This window comes from Centroberyx affinis, unplaced genomic scaffold (assembly GCF_046629955.1).
Source record: "Centroberyx affinis isolate AG114_WGS23_722 - 3 ecotype Tasmania unplaced genomic scaffold, CSIRO-AGI_Caff_v1 ptg000016l_1, whole genome shotgun sequence".
In the NCBI taxonomy this organism is placed as follows: Eukaryota; Metazoa; Chordata; class Actinopteri; order Beryciformes; family Berycidae; genus Centroberyx; species Centroberyx affinis.
This window is the reverse complement of record NW_027278732.1, coordinates 34650-47235: the sequence shown is the minus strand read 5'-3', so window position 1 is coordinate 47235 and position 12586 is coordinate 34650.

The following is a 12586-nucleotide window of genomic DNA, read 5'->3' as shown; positions in this document are numbered from 1 at the left end:
TAAAGGTCACATTAAACGTAACACAACACAAAATTATAAAAGCTGTAGTAGGCTGAATGAAAAAAAGAATTAGGGAAAGAAATTTAGGAAACAGGTCTCTTATAGAAGTAGTATATGAAAAGTAGTATGTAAGAATAAATTGTATTGAAAAAAGTAACAGAAAAAATAAAAAAATAACAGAAATTTAGGGCTTCACTGATAATAAGCTATGTAAATCAGCGCAACAAAGCCCATGGGGAAAATGATGTATACAGGAGTTGGAATGGTATAAATAGTGTATAAATTTCCATTTTTAAAAATTGTTTAAAGACCTGCTTTTACTCTATGGTCTTTTTTTATGGCCAGTGTGACTGATGGGCTTATTTGATAGTTGATTTGACCCTGGGTTAAGGTTGAAAAGTTAGTTCTCAAGACACAGTGACCACCAGTTATTAGGGTGTCAATACAAAAACCTGAGGCAGTCACTACATTAATATCTGCAAATGTTTTACAGTTATAGATCACAGAGAAAAGACCTGTAGAGTCTAAGGGAGGGGACATGTCTGTATGAGATTGGCTGAAACCTTTGGGAGAGACGATACTTGGGAGGTCTGCACTATCTAGCAGCTGTCACTACATTGTCAGGAATACCTTGGATCAATAGAATAGAATAGAATAGAATAGAACAGAATAGAATAGAATAGAATAGAACAATGCCACATAATGGATAATGTGCTTGAAAGATAACAGCTGGGTCACTTTAAAGATGAAGTAAAGAAGTAGCATTTGCAGTACATGTGCTTATTGAAGATGCTGTGGGATATTTTATTTTTTTTAAAGCTGTTTGGAGACAAAAAGTTTGAAGTTCTCCAGGCACTTGAGATATTTAACGTTGCTTCGGTTTCAAGGGCACGCTTACAACTGTCAGACAAAAAAAAAAAAGTCGGTTCCGTTGAAGTGGGACCGATGTGACTTTTGTTCCGGCTCCGCTGCTCTCCTCCCTATTCTCCACGGCGAGGTGAGCTGTCATCCCCCCCCCCTCCTCCTCCCCCCTCCCCCTCTCTACCTGTCTTTCACTTTATTATGCTCTCCGTCTGCACATAATCCACGCGGGAGCATAAGCGGTAAACATCAAGCGGCTCCGACATCTCTCTCTAGATTAGCCTCTTTAATAGCGCCTCGGAAAAAAAAACAAAAAAACGGCTAATTAAAAAACTCTGCAGGTACAGCGTCCCCGGCTCTTCCCCTCGCTCCTGATGAAAACACAATTAGTCTTAGGAGTTTGGCGAGAACAAAAACTGAAAAGCCTTTGATTGCTTTCGGGGATCCCTACGCGCTCCTACAGAACATCAATTAAGCCCTCCTCCACGAACCGCTGCAAGTGGCTCTCTGCCCTAAGAGACGGAATAAAAGACGTGGTGATAATAAAAGGGTGATAATAATAAAAATAAAAATAATACTAATAATACGTAGACGTAGGATTCCGTTCCCAGCTGGTCTTTTGTTTCTATACGTTTTGCTGATTCAATGGCGTGAAAGCAGCTGGATTTTCGAGGTGAAGCGAACGTTTCATTGAGAACTTTCGCACTTGTTTTGGTTTTCAGACGTTGCGTAACATGTAAATCTCCCCCCCCAACCTGGCTGCCATGTTGGTACGAAGGTTCCTTGTCAGCCTCGGCTGCTTTGATCTCCCTCCAGGTTTGACACGTCAGGTATTATCTTCTCTTCGTGTTGCAGAGGCTTCCTGCACGCTCTCTCTGTCGCAGTCAGATGGGCCTTTCAAGTCACGATTTGCTGACACATCGGAAAAATGCATTCTTGAATAAGGGAAACCGTTTTGGGAGAGAATGTTTAAAAGCATTCAGTGGTGGGAGTCTTGCAGTTTGACAAAAATGTATACATGTATACATGCAGAAACACACATTTGTGTTACTGTACTTGTGAGGACATTCACTGACTACATTCATTCCCTAACCCCTAATGGGAACTGTAACCCTAACCTAAAACTAATTCTAACCTAACTCCTAACCCTAAAATAACCTCTTAAAGAAGTGTCGTCACTTCAGGATTTCCCTCTTCTTTATATAGCCTTGTGAGGACATTTGGTCCACACACACACACACACACACACTTTGTCTGAGTGACGGCCGGATGCCTGCGACAGTGGTGTGTATACACTGCTGGATCCTGTTTACAGTGTGTGTGTGTGTGTGTGTGTGTGGTCTTTAATACCCTGCTAAATAGTCTTTTCTAACACAGAACAGAGACCAGGCACTTTACATTTTTGAAGTCACCATGGACTTTCACAACCTGCGGTGTCTTTCAAGAGAGTTTGGCCAGACAGGGATAAATAGTGTTTGTACTAAACCTGCTTGGAGTGCCACATAGGAGCCAGAAAGTTTAGACTAGATTTGAAAGTCAATTTAGTATCAACTTAGTTTTCCGCGACAATTTACCTGACACTGAATTGACTGAATTCACCTGTCAGTCAGACAGTGTGTCCAGCACTGTGACGTCTTCTTCCTTGGATTTTCTGTTGATGCAGTTTGAGTTTCTCTTTTCTTTGTCTGTTCAGCCATGGTGGCTATCACTGCTCATGTTAACTACCCAGTTCTTCTTCTTCTGTTTATTCCAAACAAACCGGAAACCTAAAACACATATTTCTGCAACATTTATATGAAAATGTTGCAGATTATCACTTTAAATGAAATGCTAAAAATTGTTTACTAATTTTATGACTCATATATGATAATGACACTGTATAATCAAATGACAAGCTTGTCAGCAGTACTGCAATGTACTTATATTTAATCCATCTATCTTTAGAAAAATGCAATTATGACTCTGTTATAAAACTATGCACATGATGGCAAACGAAAACATCCACTGCTCTCTGAAATCATGACTGTAAGTAGCTCAAATCACTTTAACTTTGAAATAGTGAACACTGAACCAAGTGACTGACTCCAACACAAAGCAGCCAAATCACAGCAAGTGGTTCTGACTTCTCTTGTACCAGTCGGAGACAATTTTTCCACGCTGGTGGAGACCCAGATATGTCATATCTGTGATGCGTTTTATAAAAGACTTACTTTTTTTTTTTTTCTTTCAAATTCAAAGGCTGCAGAGTTTTACTCCAGTGGCTGAGCATTTCTGCTCCGCTATAGATTTGCTTGTCAGATTGTGTAAATATAATGACATCCCCCTTGCATACAGACACACACACACACACACATACCCAAACAAACGCCCACACACACACATATGCATGTACTGTACACACACACACTTTACCCTTTGGACATGGTAGACAATGTCATTGGAAGGACCTGAAATGTCACTGCATCCTGTAAATATAGTAGAGTACTCTCTGTGTGTGTGTGTGTGTGTTATTGTGTGCATATATGTTGGCCTATGCTTTCAGCTAAGAAGATGAACTATTGTGTGTTTCTACATGAGCGCACAGATACTAAGCAACTTGTTTACAGCCTCATTAAAAACTACCTCTAGATATTCTGCATTGCCCTTTAACAACCCAAACACGTCAACACACTTAATAATATGCGTAATTGGAGGAATATGTTTTGGTGAATGCCACCTTTACTGAATATAAAACCCATCTCTTCAAAAGGCACTTTATCTTCCATCTACCTCCTCTTGCCCGTGTCTTGTAAAAAAAATAATACAAAAAAGCTGTCTGGCTTTTATTTCTTTATCCGCCTCCTCTCTGTTTTCCATCAATATTCTATTCTAGGTTTCATCTGTTGTCTGAGTGAAGTTTAGAACATTCGCAATTGAGGACTTGAAGCTTATTCTACTGTTTCTCTGGATAGGAGCGTCAACTAAATGTCTAAAAAGTAAAATGTAAGTGTGAAGCCTTCTTCTTATCGATACATGTGGCCTCACCCTGCGTTCAGGTGATGTCGGGTCGTACTTTTTGAGAATACGTCACAACTCGGCCATCGGAGTAGTTCGCGTTCACGTGCTTTATGGTCGGAAAATTGGAGAAAAGATGTAACATGTCCTGCAGAACGTTTCCTCAACTGTTTTCACACACGGCCAGTCTGCTAGGCTAACGTTAGCAAGCGAGCTAGCGATAGCCCAGCTAGCAAGCAATCTTCGGCTATTTCAGGGGATTCTGAATGTAAACACCACGGGAAATGTAATGCCGTAGCACTGTAGTTATCAAGGAATATCCATGTCTTTTAAATTTGTACTTGTGGCTCATTTTCGGCTTTATTGTATGAAATTTCTTTCCCAAAGGAGTGCTTTCCAAAAGCAAGTTGTGGGATATTGTATTTGGTCGAGTTGTGGGATATTGTATTTGGTCTATTGTCATGCAATTTAACAAGAATTGAGAATTGATTTTGAGGAACCTGATTATTACAGACAAAAGACAAAAACCTTGCAGCAAGTTCTAAGCTGTTAATGTCTACTTGTTACATTTGTATAAAAAAAGAATGTCCAATCGAATCTTTTGGCCCACAGTCCACCCCCCATGATACGTTTTGATCCCCAAAAAGTTTGGGAATCCTTGCTTTAGAGTGTTAAAACTCTTTTATGCCCCTGTATTTTCCAAGCACATTACAGTCAAACGTTGGACTCAAGTCCAGACAGCAATGACAAAGTGAACCAGACTTCAATCAATAACCTGTGATTGTCATCATCTGATGCTGAGCAGGAGACACAAAATTAAGTAGCAGCATTGCCGCATAGAGAAACACAGACACACAAATGCATAGATACCCAAGTTTTACTTTGTTAGTATTGTCATCCTTCATAACAGAACATGGGAGCCCAGGTTCTTAGGCACGCTGGGCTCAGTGAGTCTGAAATCAGTTATGTGCCTGGGAGTTTAGCCGCAGCCTTTTCATGATAAAAAGCAACCAGACCGACGCTTCAGGCTCTCTGTGGTTGTCTTTTGTTGTTTTCCACTGTAAAGAAAGGGGAATTTTTCGGTTTCGGGCAAGGGATAGCGGTTTCACAAAAGCAAGCCGCATATCTCTCTTGTGCAGAGACTCTTGAAGAGTCGTCAAAGTTGTTTGTTTTCTCCGACGCCGTTTTCTGGAGGACAAATAAATCTGGATTAAGTCACAGAGAGGGTTCTTGTGTTTGGAGGCAGTGGCCATGTTCCCCTCCAAGTTACGGAGCCAGTGGGTGGGGGGGGTGGGGGGGATTTATACTTTTGCCCCAGCCCATTCATCTGAAAAATTGAAATGTGTGTGTGTGTGTGTGTATGTGTGTACGTACCTACAATATATGTGCATGTGTGTTTGTGTTCATGCTGATACCTGCTTTAGGCATACGGACCTTGATGTCTCCTCAATACACACAAATGCACACACACACACACACACACACACACACACACACACAGAGGTCTTTAGTCGCTGTATCAGAGCCAGCAGATTGGCTGACTCACAGACAGGAAGAGCAGGTGCTGTGTGGGAGTTAAGCATCTTACAGATTTACATGTTTTACTGCTTTTCACCCACCAGTGTTTTGGCATCCGGAGTTTCTTTGTGACAATGCGGGTCTGGAGCTGAGAGGAGTATATAAATATATTATACATAGTACAGTTGGAATAAATCAAGACTCGAGATGTGTTTTGTCCCAAAGTGGGCAATTAGCCTTGCAGCAGGGGTAAAAACCTACAGCAGTGCATTAAAAATATGGAACAAGCCATTAAATTAATATGCCACAATATTTTCATATAAATAAATGACTCTCTATTGATTGATAAAACACAACAGTGATTCAACTTATATCCAGATTATGAAAGCTTTTCCATTTGCTGCTCTTAACAGCATGAGCAGTGATAGTCACCATGGCTGAACAGACAGAGAAAAGAGAAACTCAAACTGCATCAACAGAAAATCCAAGGAGAAAGACAAAGTGACAGTACTGGACACACTGTTTGATTGACAGGTGATCAGAGAAAAGACATTTCTCCTTTGGGAATATAGTATCAGTATAGTATCATTATAAGACAAGGCAATTTCCTCAGAACTGGCTAAAGTGCGATATAGCATTTAAAAAGTGTTATTGTTGTTGTCCATTGCTCAACATTTAATGAACATGGATAATTACATCTTTCAAAATGCTGCTTTTACTTTCACTCCAGCAATAATTCCATCGGAGTATAATTTTACAAAAGGTCGATATCCGATTCAAATCACCATAACATCATTATAACAACAACATCCTCTCAGTTTAAATACTATTCTATTTCCCTGACTCAGCAGGGGGGGCGGCTGGGGGAGGGAACCAACAGCTTTGCCTATTTGTCTTGAGAGAAGGAAAGTCACAGTGGGTGTCTAATTATGATTACCTTGCTTGCTGAGAGATTTTACGATGAGTTTTTTTACTTAGTCTATCCTGCTGTTAACTGCGTCTTAAGGCCTTTTGATCCTCTCTCAGAATCACAACAACTTGTGAGTGAATACAACAGTTACCTATAAAGTTTCATCCACTGCTATCTGTGCAGCGGTAGCTCATTTGTAACTTTTGTATTAAAAAATAGTATACATCTGTGCCGAATTATAAACGTATCCACATATATGACTCGTCTCTCCAGGACCATTCATGTGCCTCAGATACAACATTGAAATTTTTTGACAAGACTGCAGTTTTTGTCCAAATGATTTTCTTTCCAAACATGTAAATAAGGGCACCAATTAAATAAAAGTTTGATTGTGCTAAATGCACACAAAGATACTGTGGACAGGACACAGTAGCAGGCAAGTAAGGCAAGTAAACAACTTTGGATTAGGAGTAAGATTAATAGGCAACCAAAACAACTTTGGTCAAAGGATAAGTTGAGCAATTTTGGACCTTACCTTACCTTTGGACCTATTTGTCTCTTACATAGCTGTAGTACTCAGTGGACCCGCAGTGTGTATTGACTCCAGACTCTTGCTGTAAACAATGAGTCTAAATGAGGTTTGTCAAAATATCTCCAAAACAACAGTTTGTCGGCTCCACAGGGGAGTTGAGAGTAAACATGACACAGTTCCAGCATTACACACACTTTCACTAATCAGGAAATCACAAAACTATTTGGTGCAATCTGTGCTGCTGCTTTCTGCACTGTCATCATAAATACGTTGGTTGGTTGGCATGTCGTTTTCACAGACTGTAGATATTTTGAGAAACCCTGTTTGGACTCATTGTTAGCAGCAGGAGGCAGCGGAGCTCGCTGTTTCAACTGACAGCTGACTCTGGAGCCAATATTGTCTGTGGGTCCAAGCACTACAGTTATGTAAGAGACAAATTATATACAGTATATGGAAAGGCTTTGGACATGGATAAATATGAAAACTTCACTCTCAGTAGAAATCTTGGTATGAGTTGGGAATGGAACCCAGATCGTTGGAGTTGAGGATAAATGTATCCGCCCATCCACCACCCCAACCAACTTACTTTCCTAGTTCAGCGTCACTATTCCTGTTTCTAGTCACGCCTCAATCACATCTTTCTCTCACTTTTTGTGCACGGAGCATTTGCCTTTTAAGACACCGTGCTCATTTCACGAAATGTCAGGAAACCAGGCTCAACAAGACACTAACGACAAAACACAGGACCGGACGCGAAATGCTCTCTCACCCTCATTAGAGCAGATACATTTATGACATTCCAGCTTTGTTTCCAACCAAAATGTTCCTCCGCGGTGCACGGCTACATCCCGATTTCATCTTTTCCGCCGCGGTGAAAAGATGCAGCTGTTCTGCCCCTGCGGTGCCACAGAGGAGGCTGCTGTCTCCGTGCCCATGAGCGTCACGCTGAGCGTGCCTGCACATGAAAAGGGGATCGGGCTTTTAATAACAAAATCATTACTGGCCCAGCGGGTCCCGCAGGAAATCAGAGCCGCAGAGAGGAAATCCACAGATGATAAGACAAGGAAACGGCTGAGATTGACTATTACTATTTGACTACTGGAGTTGATTTGCCCTTACTTAGCCTGGTTATAAGGAATGGACTCTGGCATATGTTAAAACACGCTATCCTTAAAGGAATAGTTCACCCAAAAATGAAAATTCTGTCATCATCTCCTCCCCCTCATGCCAGTTGAAACACAGGTGAAGTTGGTCCATATAACACACAGGGAGGTTGCCAGCACAACTCCATAGCAGCCTTCTCCAAAACAACTGAAGTCAGTGGGGACCAGTTCTTCAGAGTTCCAAAAAGACCTACAGTATATTTACACCATCATTTAGTGCAAATCTTAACTACAGCTGACTGATTTGCAACAAATAATGGTGTATAGGTCTTTCTATTCACAGTGTGATTGTTTGTCTGTTTTTGTTTTGGAACTCTAAAGAACAGGTCCCCATTGACTTCAGTTGTTTTGGAGAAGGCTGCTACCAAGTTGTGCTGGCAGCCTCCCTGTGTGTTATATGGACTAACACATTTCACCTGTGTTTCATTTGGCATCAGGGTGAGGAGATGATGACAGAATTTTCATTTTTGGGTGAACTATTCCTTTAACTAGAACCTGCTCATTGATATCAGTTCCAGTGCATGAAACTGAATGCCGAAGTGTTTTTGGCAGTGAAACTTTACCAAGGCATTACAGTCTAATAAGGAAAGTAATTTGCTGTGGAACTTCAAGAGGAAATTTCATCTGTTGGTTTTGCTGTTTTATCACTGCACATATGGTTCAGTTCCATTTAATTAATTTCTGCCACCGGGGACCTGAGCATTGTGACGGAAATTAGATTTCGATGAATTTTCGTTTTTCAAAAGAGTAATATTTCTAATTTGCAAAATCTGGAATATAGAATTCCCCTGTTGTTCGCTTTCTTGTTGTCACAGTGTTTACGAGGGGGGGGGGGGGCAGTGTGAAGCTGAAGCGGTGTGAAGCTTGACGAACCGATGCCCTGGACAATTTGTCGCTTTAATTGAAATGTGCCTTTAATTTCCTGCCAACAACACATCGCACCGTCTGGATGGGCGAGTCGCTCTGCTGTCGTCTTCCCATCAACAAACCAGGGGAAATCCTCATGGCAGTGCAGACATACATGAGACGTACAGTGCTGCCAGTGTCTCTGTATGCCAAAGTTATTCATTCTAACAGTGGTAATCCTCACTGTTTAATAGACTGAATAGAAGTGCAGCGCAGAACAGTGTGTCCAGCAGTGTGACTTTGTCTTTTTCCTTGGATTTTCTGTTGATGCAGTTTGAGTTTCTCTTTTCTTTGTCTGTTCAGTCATGGTGGCTAACTACCCAGTTCTTCTTCTATTGTTTCTGGACACATAAAACACATCACTGTGCACCAGGGGGAAACACCTACTAGACACCGGGTGTTTAGAACAGCAAATAAAAAAGCTTTCATGAACTGGATATAGGTGGAATCACTGTGGTGTTATCAATCAGCAATAAAGAGTGGTGTATACATTTAAATGAAAATGTTGTGGATGATTACTTTAAGCATTTTACAGCCTGTTGATAGTGGAAACAGTTCAATTATGATCTAAAGGAAGTGGTTTCAATGGGAATCTAAGCTGGGGATCACTGTACCCACCCTATAGTTTCTGCTGTTTCTCTGTTTGGCCCCTCCTCTCTCTATCTCTGTGTATCTCCACCTGCCTTAAAGCGCTTACTCAGTATGCACTCAGAGCCTGTGAGTGGAAAAGTTTGAAATTAAATATATATATTCCCTTTCCGAGTTTTTTGTGAGGCTGGGGGAAATATTGGTCCCACAAATTGTTCCTGGAGCATCCTATATAAAATTGTTCCTTGCCTTTATTCTAGATTGCATCGTATGATTATTTCAACCAATATGATTACAGAAACAATGAAAAGGCCCACAGCATTCAAGTTGGAGAAATGTAGTTTACTGAAAACTGCTGATTTCAACATCAATCTAACTTTTTTTTTTTTTGGAATTTGGCCGTAAGCACAAAACTTGTGCAACTTTTTAGACAGATGAGGCCGCTGGTCCAAGTCCCAGCTCCAAAACCTTTTCTCATCTGCGTGATTAGACCGTGATTATTGAAAAACCCACTCTGAACATTGGCAGCATGTTATGTTTATTAATAAGCTGCGTTATTATTTTCACATTTCAGCAGCGCGGGACAGCCACCGTTGGATAAATATACGGGAGAGACACTGCTGCGGCTTTTATTCCCATCTGATGAAGATAAGATTGCAATTAAAAGAGAAAACCTCTACTGCCATTTCCTCTGCTCCCAACAAAATGCACAATTTCAGGGCGTCAAAGTGACAGCTGTGGGTGTTACAGTATGAATAGCATGTTAACGCAAACTGGAACATTTTTTGGCAGTCGTCTGTGTGTGTGTGTGTGTGTGTGTGTATTAATCATGGGGATGATGCAAGATTGGTCTTGTAGAATTCAGATGGCGGTACAGTACATACAAATAAGATGCAGTTTGGCAAAAGAAAAGTATTTTGGGACAGTGTTTGAATCTCTTAAATGTGTGTATCACTACTGAATGCAAAACAAGTTCATTATGCTATTTATTATGCTGTTCATACATCTGAACGATATGAAGGGATATAACAATTACTATATTTGCAGTTTGTGTGAAATATTCCAAAGACTTAAACTTACTTTTTATAGCGTCTCAGTTCATTTTAGTTCTGATTAAGTCACTTTGTTTTATTTCTTCTCAGTGGCAGTTTCTCTGTGTGTGTCTGTTGACGGCGGACCCCGACTGTGATGATTATTATAAGATAGCTGCTGTAACTTCACCGCCATCACACACACTGCAGCCCTCACCCATAAACGACAAGTCTAGATTGCTTATCTGGAAACTTTGAAGAGTTTATTATCTGATAATTGGGAACATTTATGATCTCATATGTATCAGCTTTTTGCTTGTTTTAACTAGATGTGGGTCAAAAAGTACCTGGGAATACTTTTTTATAGGTTGTTGAACCTTCTTAGGTACCAGATGGGTGGGGTTTTCCACATAAGACAATAAAACTAGTGCCAGAAATTTTACGAAAAAGTATGTGAAAATCAATTTAGAAAATTACCTTAATTTGTATTAACATACAAAATCTGAACTGTCTACTAAACAGCAGTAAGCGATCGCTCTGTCCAGAGAAAACTGGACTCACAACAATGGCTGAACCTCTTCAACACCTCCACCACCAGACACTAACAAGGTCTAACGTTACATTTCTGGGTAATGAAGTCCTCCAATCTTTCAAAAACCTTACCTCTCTGCCACTTGGGGCCGCCAAAGTGCGAAGTTGCCTCATGCAGCTTTAAAGGTCCCATATCATGTAAAACTGGATTTCTTTGGATTATAAAGGAGTTGGATGGTCTATCTAAACATGGTGAAATTATCAAAACGCACGGTCGCCAACTAAATCCACACAAAGGTTCGCTCATTATCATTTTTGTAAGAAATGATAGACTAACAAAGTGTTTTTTTCAAAGCGGTTGAGCGGTTGTCATTGTTTATTACCGGAGAGTTTTCCCTACCTGTAGCTGCCGGGCCGCTGCGTCTCACGTGTCACTCTTGAAACGGTTAGCCAATCAGAACAGAGGGGTCGTTAATATTAATGAGCCTTAAAGACACAGCGACAGAAACGGCCTGTTCTTGGTAAGGCTCAGAGAGATGCTGGAAAATGAACGTGTAAAAATGGATTGAGAGTGTTTTTGGTACATGACACCACACACACAGCTTTGAATGGACCTCAAGACATAAAATAAAACATTGGAAAATGTAGAAAGCTAAAAACACTACAGCGTAAGCCATCTGCACTGAGTAATATTCATCTGTTCAAGTCATTAGATTCATTTGTTAGATGCATAGTGGATGCACAACAACACAAACCCAGCCCTTCCTCTAATCTCGCTCCGCTTCAGCAGCCTGCAAGCTTTTTGAACCATCACAATAACGGCCAGCCATCATCCTGTGACCCATATAAAGAGTGACTGGGCGGCTGCAGAGGCGCCAGATGTGGGCAGGTGTTGCCAGATCTGCTTTGTTTCCCCCCCCCCCCGGGCAGGTGGTTACAGGCGAACTACTGACGGGCCGTTGCGGGGAACGGTGCCGCTGATGCGAGCGGACAGAGTGTCACTGCAGAGCACAACAGCCACCGCAGCCCGCTGTCATTTCTGGTGGATTCACTGGGAAGCGGCTGCATCCACAAAGGCAGAGATGTCTTTGAATTACAGAATAATAATGGTACTTCTGCGTCGTCCTGGATTTAAAATAGAAATAAATAGCAGATTTGCAGCATGTGGATTTCATTGAATTGAACTTTAGATTTGAAATACTCCCACTTTACTACCTTTAGGAAAATCTTCTCCCAGTTCTCTCCAGTTCCAGTGCAAAATTACCAGTTCTAACCAATCAGACCATATATACCAAGAGGTATTGGTATTGCTGCACCAGGCAGATGCACTTTCACACACATGTATGCCTGCACACGTACATGCACACACACACACAGGCTCCTACTGCAGCAGGCATCGCTCAAAAATAATTAATATAAGGCTTTGATTGCCCTCCAATTATGAGATCTGTGTCCCACTCTTTCTGAGTCAGTGGATAAGGAAATGGCAAAGTCGTGTTCGGTATCGATTGTGTTCTGGTGTCCCGCTGATTTAATGAAATCCGAGTTGTGT